Here is a 9,813-nt window from a genome sequence, read left to right on the forward strand (position 1 = left end):
AATGGTGCTAGACTCCCACAAAGGTAATGAAAGGTTTCTTTGCTAACCCTAAGACGCCGCTTGAACATGGTAGCACTATAAGCACTTAGGAGATAGCATTTTACAAAGCCTTGAGGCCGTGGATATGCCCACGCTTGTCTGTGTTCATGACCCCTCCTACGGTTCGCAATCTTCCTCAACCTCACAGATCGTGCCATGCATTCGGTAACATGCAACCAAGTCTGCACTATGCACTCATCATTGTGCATGCTTGGTTCTTTAAGCAATTCATAGATCGCTATAGAACACAACCACGCACAATAGAGTGCAATGTCTTTGGACATGCCCATTGTCTTTGGACATGCCCATTGTCACCTGCAAATCCAAAACAAGTTGATACATATTAAATTCTCAGCTTAACATGCTTCTTAGGAGCTTAGAAACATTCATAAATCCATACAACGCATAGGAACAAAGCAACGTCGAGATCCCAAACTTTATAAACTCATACAATAATAATAACAAGAATTTCCTCCGCCAAGGCTACTTGTTGCCCCCCCTTCCTTCCTTAAGGAATTCACTCATTGTGGCATGCAATCCTGCCAATATCTTCAGTCGCTCCCTCTCCAAGGCAACATTTTGGCTAGAGGTCTCCTTGAGATGGTCCAATAGATGTTTCCCAGTATCGGCCATTGTGGCCAAAGATTCCTCATACTTGGGAGTCACTCGACGACTTGAGGACATGGGTGCTTGTGGCTTCTCGTCATCTTGTGCTATTGTTACTTCATCCTTGTCACCGCCAGGGAAAGTAGCATCATCCATTGTTGATGAAGAAGCGTGGCTAAGAGGAGTGACCGTGGCTCTATCGTGGTAATACTCATCCACCACATCGAACCATTTACATGTGTGCCTCCTGTCATTGCCAGATACCGAGTTGTGAGCTTTGTCCACTCTATATTTTGCTAGCACCGCTTGCCACTTCTTGCGATAACTTTCACTATCCTTATTGAAATCAGGGTAAATGCCGGCTAGCTTTGTGGCCACCTTTGCCCACAAGTTGACCCCTTGTTTCCCAGGATTGTTGAACTCCTCACTCATGCCCCCCCTGACATGAATGAGTTGGTCAACCCAAAATTCTTGCCACTTGCTTTTCTTATTGTCGTTGTCGTCATCTTCCCCCAAGTCCACCACCACCTTCTTTTTGGAGTTCCTGGGTTTCTTTGGCGCAGGTTGGGTCTCTAACACAATCTCCTCATCGCTAGGCTCCTTCCTCATGCCACGAACTCGCTTTGGTTGAGAAGATAAAGGGGGGTTATTGAGTGAGTTGGGTGATGGTTGGCTTCCTAGGGAATTGGGAATGGAACCCATGTTTGGGATACCTAGGGGGGATGATCGATTAGGAGGTTGCGCTACCATAGGTGAATGGGGGGGGCGAAACATGAAGGGAGAGTTTGGAGAAAAGGAAGGAGAATTGAGCATGGCTTGGAAGCCATGAGGTGGCACATGAAAAGGAGGAGGGGGAAATGAATAGAAATTAGAGTGCGGGAGAGGAGTTTGGGAGAAAATAGGATCATCGTCGCCTCGTTGTTGCGATGAATCAAATTCATGGCTCGTGTTGGAATCCATAGTACCTACATGGAACACGAAGAGAATATTAGCACCACATAAAATAAAAACACATACATTAGTCATGATAATGGAAATGCGGTTTGTGAGGGGTCACCTTATGCGCTCGCTTCACGTTGCCTCCCGCCCTTTTCGCACACCCCTAAAAGAAAAACAAAAGCACACAATGTCAAAGGCATGGCAAGTGTACCACAAAAACATTAAAAGAAAGGTAAATGGGTGGATAAAAAGAAAGCATGATTGAAGTGCATGTAAAAGCACCTTGGAGAATGGAAATTGTGAAGCTTATTATTATGTTCTCTAGAAATTCTAGAGGGTACAAAATCTCACCCTAGACCCTCTAATTTATAGGAAATTGAAGGGTGTTGGGGGGAGGGACGTTGGAAAATGAACGTTCGAAAGTGGAAAGTGGCCGTTGGGAAAAAGACCGTTGGGAAAAACATCCGTTGGGAATCCGTTTTTGGAAATTTTGGAAATGCTGCAGGCTGGAAACCGTTTTGGGCGAGGGGGGGGGGTCGGCACAATTTCAACCAGCATCTTCCATGACGTGGCAAGGGGGGGTGGATTTCCACCGCCCGCTGTGAACGCAGAGTGCCATGGGGCACTCTGCGAGTGCATGGCAGGAAGGCGGCAGCCAAGGCTGCCGCCTTATCTGAACCGGGCCTAAGAGTGTAGAAGAAGTCAGGGGTGGCACAACCAGAGTCTGAAAAGCCTTGTGAAAAGAGGCAGCAACAATGGGGATGCCTGGAGAGAACCAGCAGAGAAAAGGAGCTCGAGAAGAGCCATGGGCATGGAGAAGCAACGATTGGATCAAAACAGCTCAAAACTCAAGTTTAAAAGCTTGGAGAGCAAGGCAGCGCCAATCAAATGTGAGAGAAGTCAACTAAGAAGACACCGTGGTAGCTACAAATAGCAACAAACATAGCCAATAGCCGTAATCAAAGGTGAAGTGACAGCTCATGTCTCCCATGATCGAAGGATCCCAAAACAGCGAGTGGGTGTAAAAAGCAACTATGACCACACAATAGGAGTAACAACTATGGCACACATGTGCTGGTTGTTGCAAGGCAAGTAACAGGTTTGCAGTAGTTACAAGGTAATGGCGATGACTGCAAGAAAGTCAGTAGTGATCAAGAGCCCATCAAGGAGGTTGGCGTTCCCAGCACAGCCAAAGAGAGGCGGTGTGATGCTTAGTTGAGGGTTGGCGTCAGAGAGAGAGAGAGAGAGGATGGATGTAAAGCAGCAGATCACTAGGAACATCACCAAAAGAGAAGCAAAGAGAAGAGAAGCACGCACACAGTGACCAGAGAGAATCCATAAGGCTTTTTATTATTATTTTATTTTGTGGTAATTAAAGCCTAAGAGCTAAGAGTTTGTAATGTGTAATATGTACATGGGCTCAAATTAAGCCCTTGTTCACATGAAGCTTATACAAAATACACGTGATGGTCACATTGGTGTGAAGGCGTCCAAAGAGAGGTATGGAATGATTGAGCGAGCCACAACTTAACAAAGAGTCGCAAATTGTGTCTATGCAAGATACATGGAATTGTATATTTGTTTCTCTCCTTAGTCCAAAATAACGTGCAAATATTGGCTTTACAAAAGCTGTGGTGTTTTTGACCACATTAGATGGGTTCCCTGCCCTTGCGTTGGTATAAAATGGCTGTATTTTTTCTCACTCAAAATTATGAGGGTCCCTTGCCTGAGCTCGTGGGTGCTTAAAACGGTTTGTAATGGGTGTGTGCTAAGTTGTGCACATATGGACGATGCACTTTATGGGTTGGTTCCTTTTCTCGAGCACATGGGTGTCTAAAAAGCACTTGGGTGGTTCCATCTGAGCAAATTGGTTCTCAAAACGGTCTTGAGGTGTCTAAGTTGGCTAGACACGCACGCGCACACACACACACACACACACACACACACACACTTGTTGAGCACTCCAATTTACATTGAGGGGGAGTGTTGAGATTGGCAATGCCAAATTGTTGAGGATGAAAGGTGAGTTGGTCCAATTGTCTGGAGAGATGGTTAGTTCACACATCTAATTTTACATTGAGGAGGGGTGTGGAAATGTGCAATGTAAAATAAAGCGTGGGTTATTTGGTTGAGTGTGTAAACACACCCTAGATGTGCAATATATTATCTTGAGAGTTGTGAAAAGATAAGAATGCCACATAAGATATTATGTGAATGGTGAGAGCCACATAAAAGAATGTGCAAAAGGAATCGCCACATGGCATGATGATGTGTAAAGAAGATTGGGTTAGAGGCTGTCTATATTAGAAGCCTTTCATTGTATGATTCATAACATATTGCAAATACAAGGTGTTGAGTGTGTTTATCTTGTCTACCTCTCATTAGTGTGCAATTAACATTATGGACTTTCTTGATTACTATGAGACTCCTTAAGCATATGGTTAATATGCGATTAGCACTAGGCTTAGCATGATTCTAAATTTTTAACACGAGCATGCAGACATGGGGATTTATTCATACGTTGATTGAATAGGGTGTCATTCACAACAATGACAAGAAACCTTAGCTGGAAACGTAGTCAACTAACGAGCACAAATGTAGTGCAATATTTTCATGAAGGTGTGACTCTTGGTTGGAGAAGTCCTTGGTCTCTTCTCCATAAGTTGGACTGCCAATGTCAAGGCGAGATCACATTGGTCTAGTCCCCATTGGCCCAGTGGAAGGGTGAGGTGCATCCACTTAGATAGCATGGAGAGGTCGAATGACTATGGCCACATCAATTTGGGCATGGGGACATGCCTAAAGGAGATGGAAAGAAGATTCATTATGTATCCACTCAATCTGGGCATGGAGACATGCCCAAAGATGATGGAAAGTAGATTTCTTGTGCATCCTTCAGAGTGGGCATAGATGTGAAACAGAGGTCTATTTAGCTAGTCTATCACAGGTAGCTAGCTTCTGATGTAGAAGTGTTACATTCCCGTAACGCCGGGCATTACCACAAGAGGGGACGGCCTCTGGCTCACCACCCAGCCATAGAGGAAGAATGAGGATTGCCCCTCATCCCCTAGGCTATATAGTGTGTGGCCTGCCGTCCACACTAGCCTGGCCGCCCATGACTCCGCATGGGCGTCCTCTCCCGCTGAACCCCGGATATAGCCATCCGGTCTGCCGGCCGTCGGTCACAGGCATTACAGCCTACGTGACATTACCCCCCCCTTAAGAAGAGTTTTCGTCCTCGAAAACAAATTGGGGAAACCTTTTGGAAATTGCACTATGGCATTCCCAGGTAGCTACCTTCTCATCCCTATCTATCCATTTAACAAGTACCTCCTGGTACACTTTATGTTGGGTTTGTCTGTCTCGATACCCAAGAATCCTTTCCGGTTCATGTGGTATCTTTGGTGGAGTGATCAATTCCATCAAAATATCTAGAGAAACTACGTTCTCTAACCCACGAACTGATTCTTCAGTTTACTAACATGGAAGACAGGATGAACTTGAGCACTCTCCGGTAACTCAAGTTTGTAGGCTACGTCCCCAATCTTCTTAAGGACCTTGAAAGGACCGCAATATCTAGGAGAAAGTTTATCACACTTTCCCGTTTTCATGGTTGTTGACTGCGCAGGAACCTTTAAAAATACAAAGTCACCTTCTACAAAGGTCACTTGTCTGCGTCCTTTATCGGCATATGTATTAGCGCGATCCTGTGCGCTACGGATGCTCTCGCGTGCAGCTTTGAGCATATCATTCATATCTTCAAGGAAATCCTTGACAGATTGAATCTTCTCCTTTTCCAGGCCTACAGCCATCGGAGATCTCGGCTCAAATCCATACATTGACATGAATGGTGTAAATCTAGTCGTGAATGCTTGGAGCTGTTATAAGCAAACTCCAATATGAGCAAATATTCTTCCCAATTTGATTGCTTCTTACTTACATAAGAACGCAACATATTCTCGAGTATTTGGTTAACTTTTTCAGTTTGACCATCAAACTCCGGATGATCTACCATACTCATACTCAGAGTAGTATCCAATTTTTTTTTTTGAAAACTTCCCTCCAAAAATGACTGTTGAACTTTCTATCTCTATCCGACACTATATCTGCGGGCAGGCCATATAGCTTGTAGAGATGTTCAATAAAGAGTTTTGCCAACTCTGGCGTTTTTACAGTTTTCTTCGTGGCAATAAACTTTGCCATTTTAATTCACCTGTCCACTACCACCCACACCGAGTCATTCCTTCGACTCGTCTTGGGTAAACCGGTAATGAAATCCATGGAAATGTTTCCCATTTCCCTTGAGGAATTTCTAGTGGACGGAGTAGTCCTCCAACCTTAAGACGTTCATGTTTATTGACCTGGCACTTATTGCATTTCGGCACATAAGTCTGGACGTTCTTAAACAAACTAGGCCAATAAAACTGTCTTTTTACTAGTGCATAGGTCTTCTGAATCCCAGGATGACTTGCACTTGGACTATCAAAACTATACCCCGAAGACTCGGCTAGCTTCTCCGGACTAACTCTTGTCTCGCTACCCGCCGCACCTACGGCCAGTCTCTCCGGACTAGCATTACGTGCCGGCAAGGAAGGTGGGCGCGGCTGTGACAAAGTGCGTACGCGTACAGCACGCCAGACCTCTGTAAAGACAGGATCATGCTCACACAAGCCATGATTTAGTATTTCAACCCAAAACCTTAAGGCAAATTTCATGCCTTGATTTTGCATCATGTCATTAGCATAGAAGCTAATATACTGGAGAGCACTCTAGTAGCGCAATTTCTCAGACCATGCTACTAGATATTTGTAGACTACGCTACCATGTTGCATCACCAACTTGTTAAAACTTCTCCTTGGAAAGCTCTACGGCCATAGGAGAAATAAACTAGAGCCAATCTAATCATGCATCTGTTGGAATTAGGGTTGCAGGAATGCACACACAACTTCAAGAAGATGAGGAAGCTTGAGCACAACACAGTAGTGTATTATGAGTGCCAAAAAATGAAAGATTACAAGCCCTAGAAGATAATGGGCGTATATACAATGCACGGGGGAAAAAACCTCCTAGTGAGGGAAAAAGTGCCCCGGCGGTCCTAAGTGTGTTCACACACATCACTACTATAATATGGTAACAAATCCCCCCTGGAGTGATGCGGTGAACAAGAGCTAGCACTCATGTATAGGGAAGTGTCTAGCTATGTGGACGAATCCACAAAAGGGAGTAAGCCCAAAGCTTTGCGAAAAGCTTCGAACTTCTCACGAGGCAGAGCCTTTGTGAAAAGGTCTGCAAGGTTATCCTGTGTTGGCACATAAGCCAAACTGATCTCTCCTGCAGAGAGTCTCTCCCTGACATAATGGTAGTGCACCTCAATGTGCTTCGTACGAGCATGGAACACTGGGTTCCGCGCAACTGCCAATGCGCTCTGACTGTCAGTGAAGATGGTGGTGGCAGATGGCTGCCCAACACCCAAATCAGCCATAAGGCGTCTGAGCCACACACACTCAACCGTAGCTGTGAAAGCTGCCCTGTACTCAGCTTCACAACTAGAAGTGGCCACAGTAGGCTGCTTCTTGCTCAACCATGATATGCATGAGCTTCCAAGCATGAAGCAAAAACCACTCGTGGACACGCGTGTGTCATAACAACCAGCCCAGTCAGAATCTGAAAAAACATGTAAATCTGGCGGCAATGATCCCCCCTTGGGATAAAACAACCCAAGATGCCGAGTACCACTCAAATAGCGAAAGATACGCTTCACTGCCTGCCAATGCTTAATGCCTGGGCTATGCATAAATCTGCTCACCTGTGAGACTGCAAACTGAATGTCTGGCCTCGTAATGCATACATAAATGAGGCAACCAACAGCTGTCTGATAGAGTGTGACATCAAAGTGATCTCCAGCATCATGAAGACTCAACTTCAAACCTGTCTCCATTGGAGTAGCAATAGGCTTGCAGTCTTCAAGGCCAAATCTCCGCAACAATGTTTCAATATACTTTGTCTGACACAAAGCAATACCTCCATCACACTGCTTAAATTGTATCCCCAAATAATGATGCAAATGCCCCAAATCTGACATCTCAAAAGAGGCATTCAAATCAGCCTTAAAATCAGCAATATGACTCTCATTTGGTCCTGTGAGCAGCATGTCATCGACATAGAGAGCAATGATTAGATGTACACCATCCACACGTTTAACATACAAAGTGCTTTCTGTTGGACTATTCTGAAACCCATGTGCAGTCAAATATGCATGTATTTTTTCATACCAAGCTCGTGGAGCTTGCTTTAAACCATATAAAGCCTTTTTTAACCTGCACACTTTGTTTTCCTGCCCTCTTTGAACAAAACCACGAGGCTGCGATACATACACCTCCTCATGCAAATCTCCATTTAAGAACGCAGTCTTTATGTCCAGCTGATGTACATTCCAACCATTATGAGCTGCTAATGCACAGATGCTACGAACAGTGGTCATACGACATGTGGGAGCAAAAGTCTCATCAAAATCAATGCCCTTCTCTTGAGCATAACCTTTTGCAACAAGCCTAGCCTTATGGCGATCCACTGTGCCATCAGGCTTACGCTTCAATTTGTAAACCCACTTAGTGCCAATGGCCTTCTTGCCAGGGGGCAAGTCACATAAAGACCATGTACCATTCTTCATAATAGCATCGTATTCTGCTTGCATAGCAGCCATCCAATTTTCTGAACTTTGTGCCTCATCAAATGAAACAGGCTCACTTTCATCGCACATACTAGAAACAGCCAATGCATAACAATCTGACGCATAAGAGGCACCATGAGAGCCAGAACGAGTGCGACTAGACAAAGGGGCATCCAACTTGCTGTCACGCAAAGTCTGCACCAGCCATCTAGGCATATTCCTAGAGCCCTCAATCTCTTGTCTCTCATCCTCAAGTGCATCATGCACATCTGCATCAGATATAGGCTGATCTGTGCCATCATTTAAAACCTGCATAGGCTGAAAAACTGCCTCATGAGGTATTGCACTTGACTGTGCACCACTGAAAAGAGGCAACAATGTATCATAGACATCACGTGAGCTGATATCTGTCTCCTTAGTACATGAAACCAAGGGCTGAACTGCATCTTCCACAAATACAACATCACGGCTAACCAAAATGCGCTTTGTCTGTGGACGATACAAACGATAGCCTTTGCTCTCAGCACTATATCCAACAAAAATACATTTGACAGCTTTGTCATCCAATTTTCTGCGATGTTGCACAGGCACTAATGCATATGCCAGGCAACCAAAAACACGTAAATGGCCAACAGATGGCTTGCGGCTATGCCAAGCCTCATATGGAGTGACAACCTGTAATGCTTTGGTGGGACACCTGTTTAGTACATAAGTGGCACACATGACAGCCTCAAGCCAAAAACCATGTGGTAGACTTTGACTCTTAACCATACATCTTGCCATTTCCATGAGAGACCTGTTTTTTCTCTCAGCCACACCATTTTGCTGTGGTGTATACGGCACTGTACATTGGTGTTTTATCCCACGCTCAGCCAGAAATGCATTAAATTCTGAAGACATATACTCCCCCCCTCGATCTGAACGGAGGGTGCCCATCTTACTTTCTGACACATTTTCAGCCATAACCAAAAACTGTTTGAAGCACAAAAACACTTCGGACTTTGCCTTCAAAGGATATACCCATGCATGCCTGGTAAAATCATCAATGAAAGTCACGAAGTAAAGGTAGTTTCCAAATGATGGAGTTTGCATGGGACCACAAACATCACTGTGAACAAGCTGCAATCTGCGTTCAGCTCTCACTGATCCATCTTTGGGAAAGGAAGCACGCTGCATTTTACCCAATATGCAGCCCTCACAAACATGCTTGACAGGTGCCTCAAGCTTAGGCAAAGAAGACACCATTTCAGATTTCTGCAGGCGCAGCAAACTTGCAAAATTCAGATGACCAAAACGTGCATGCCACAGTTTTGCATTTGAAATAGCCTGCGTATCCATAATAGCACATGCTGAATCCTCTACACATTTGCCATCCATATTGAGCTTATACAGCCCTCGACATAGTGAACCAGATGCTACAATGATGTCACCACAAGAGAGATCATGAACAGTACATCTGTCATCCACAAATTTTACAACCAAACCTGTTTTGGCAAATGCGGATACTGACAGCAGATTCTTTTTGATCCCTGGCACATACAATGCATCAAAAAGTGTAA

General features: G+C 44.7%; 1 long non-coding RNA gene across 1 annotated transcript; it reads right to left on the reverse strand.

Annotated features, from left to right (window-relative positions):
• Window positions 1-986: 986 nt before the first annotated feature.
• Window positions 987-1,935, reverse strand: LOC147637281 (uncharacterized). The gene is made up of 3 exons (XR_015266164.1): window positions 1,867-1,935; window positions 1,703-1,747; window positions 987-1,610 (listed from the first exon to the last, which is right to left on the reverse strand). It is a non-coding gene; the product is annotated as an uncharacterized LOC147637281 (long non-coding RNA).
• Window positions 1,936-9,813: the final 7,878 nt, after the last annotated feature.

The sequence above is a fragment of the Cibotium barometz genome, chromosome 7 (genome assembly GCF_041138505.1).
Source record: "Cibotium barometz isolate CiBa-2024 chromosome 7, ASM4113850v1, whole genome shotgun sequence".
Taxonomy (NCBI): domain Eukaryota; kingdom Viridiplantae; phylum Streptophyta; class Polypodiopsida; order Cyatheales; family Cibotiaceae; genus Cibotium; species Cibotium barometz.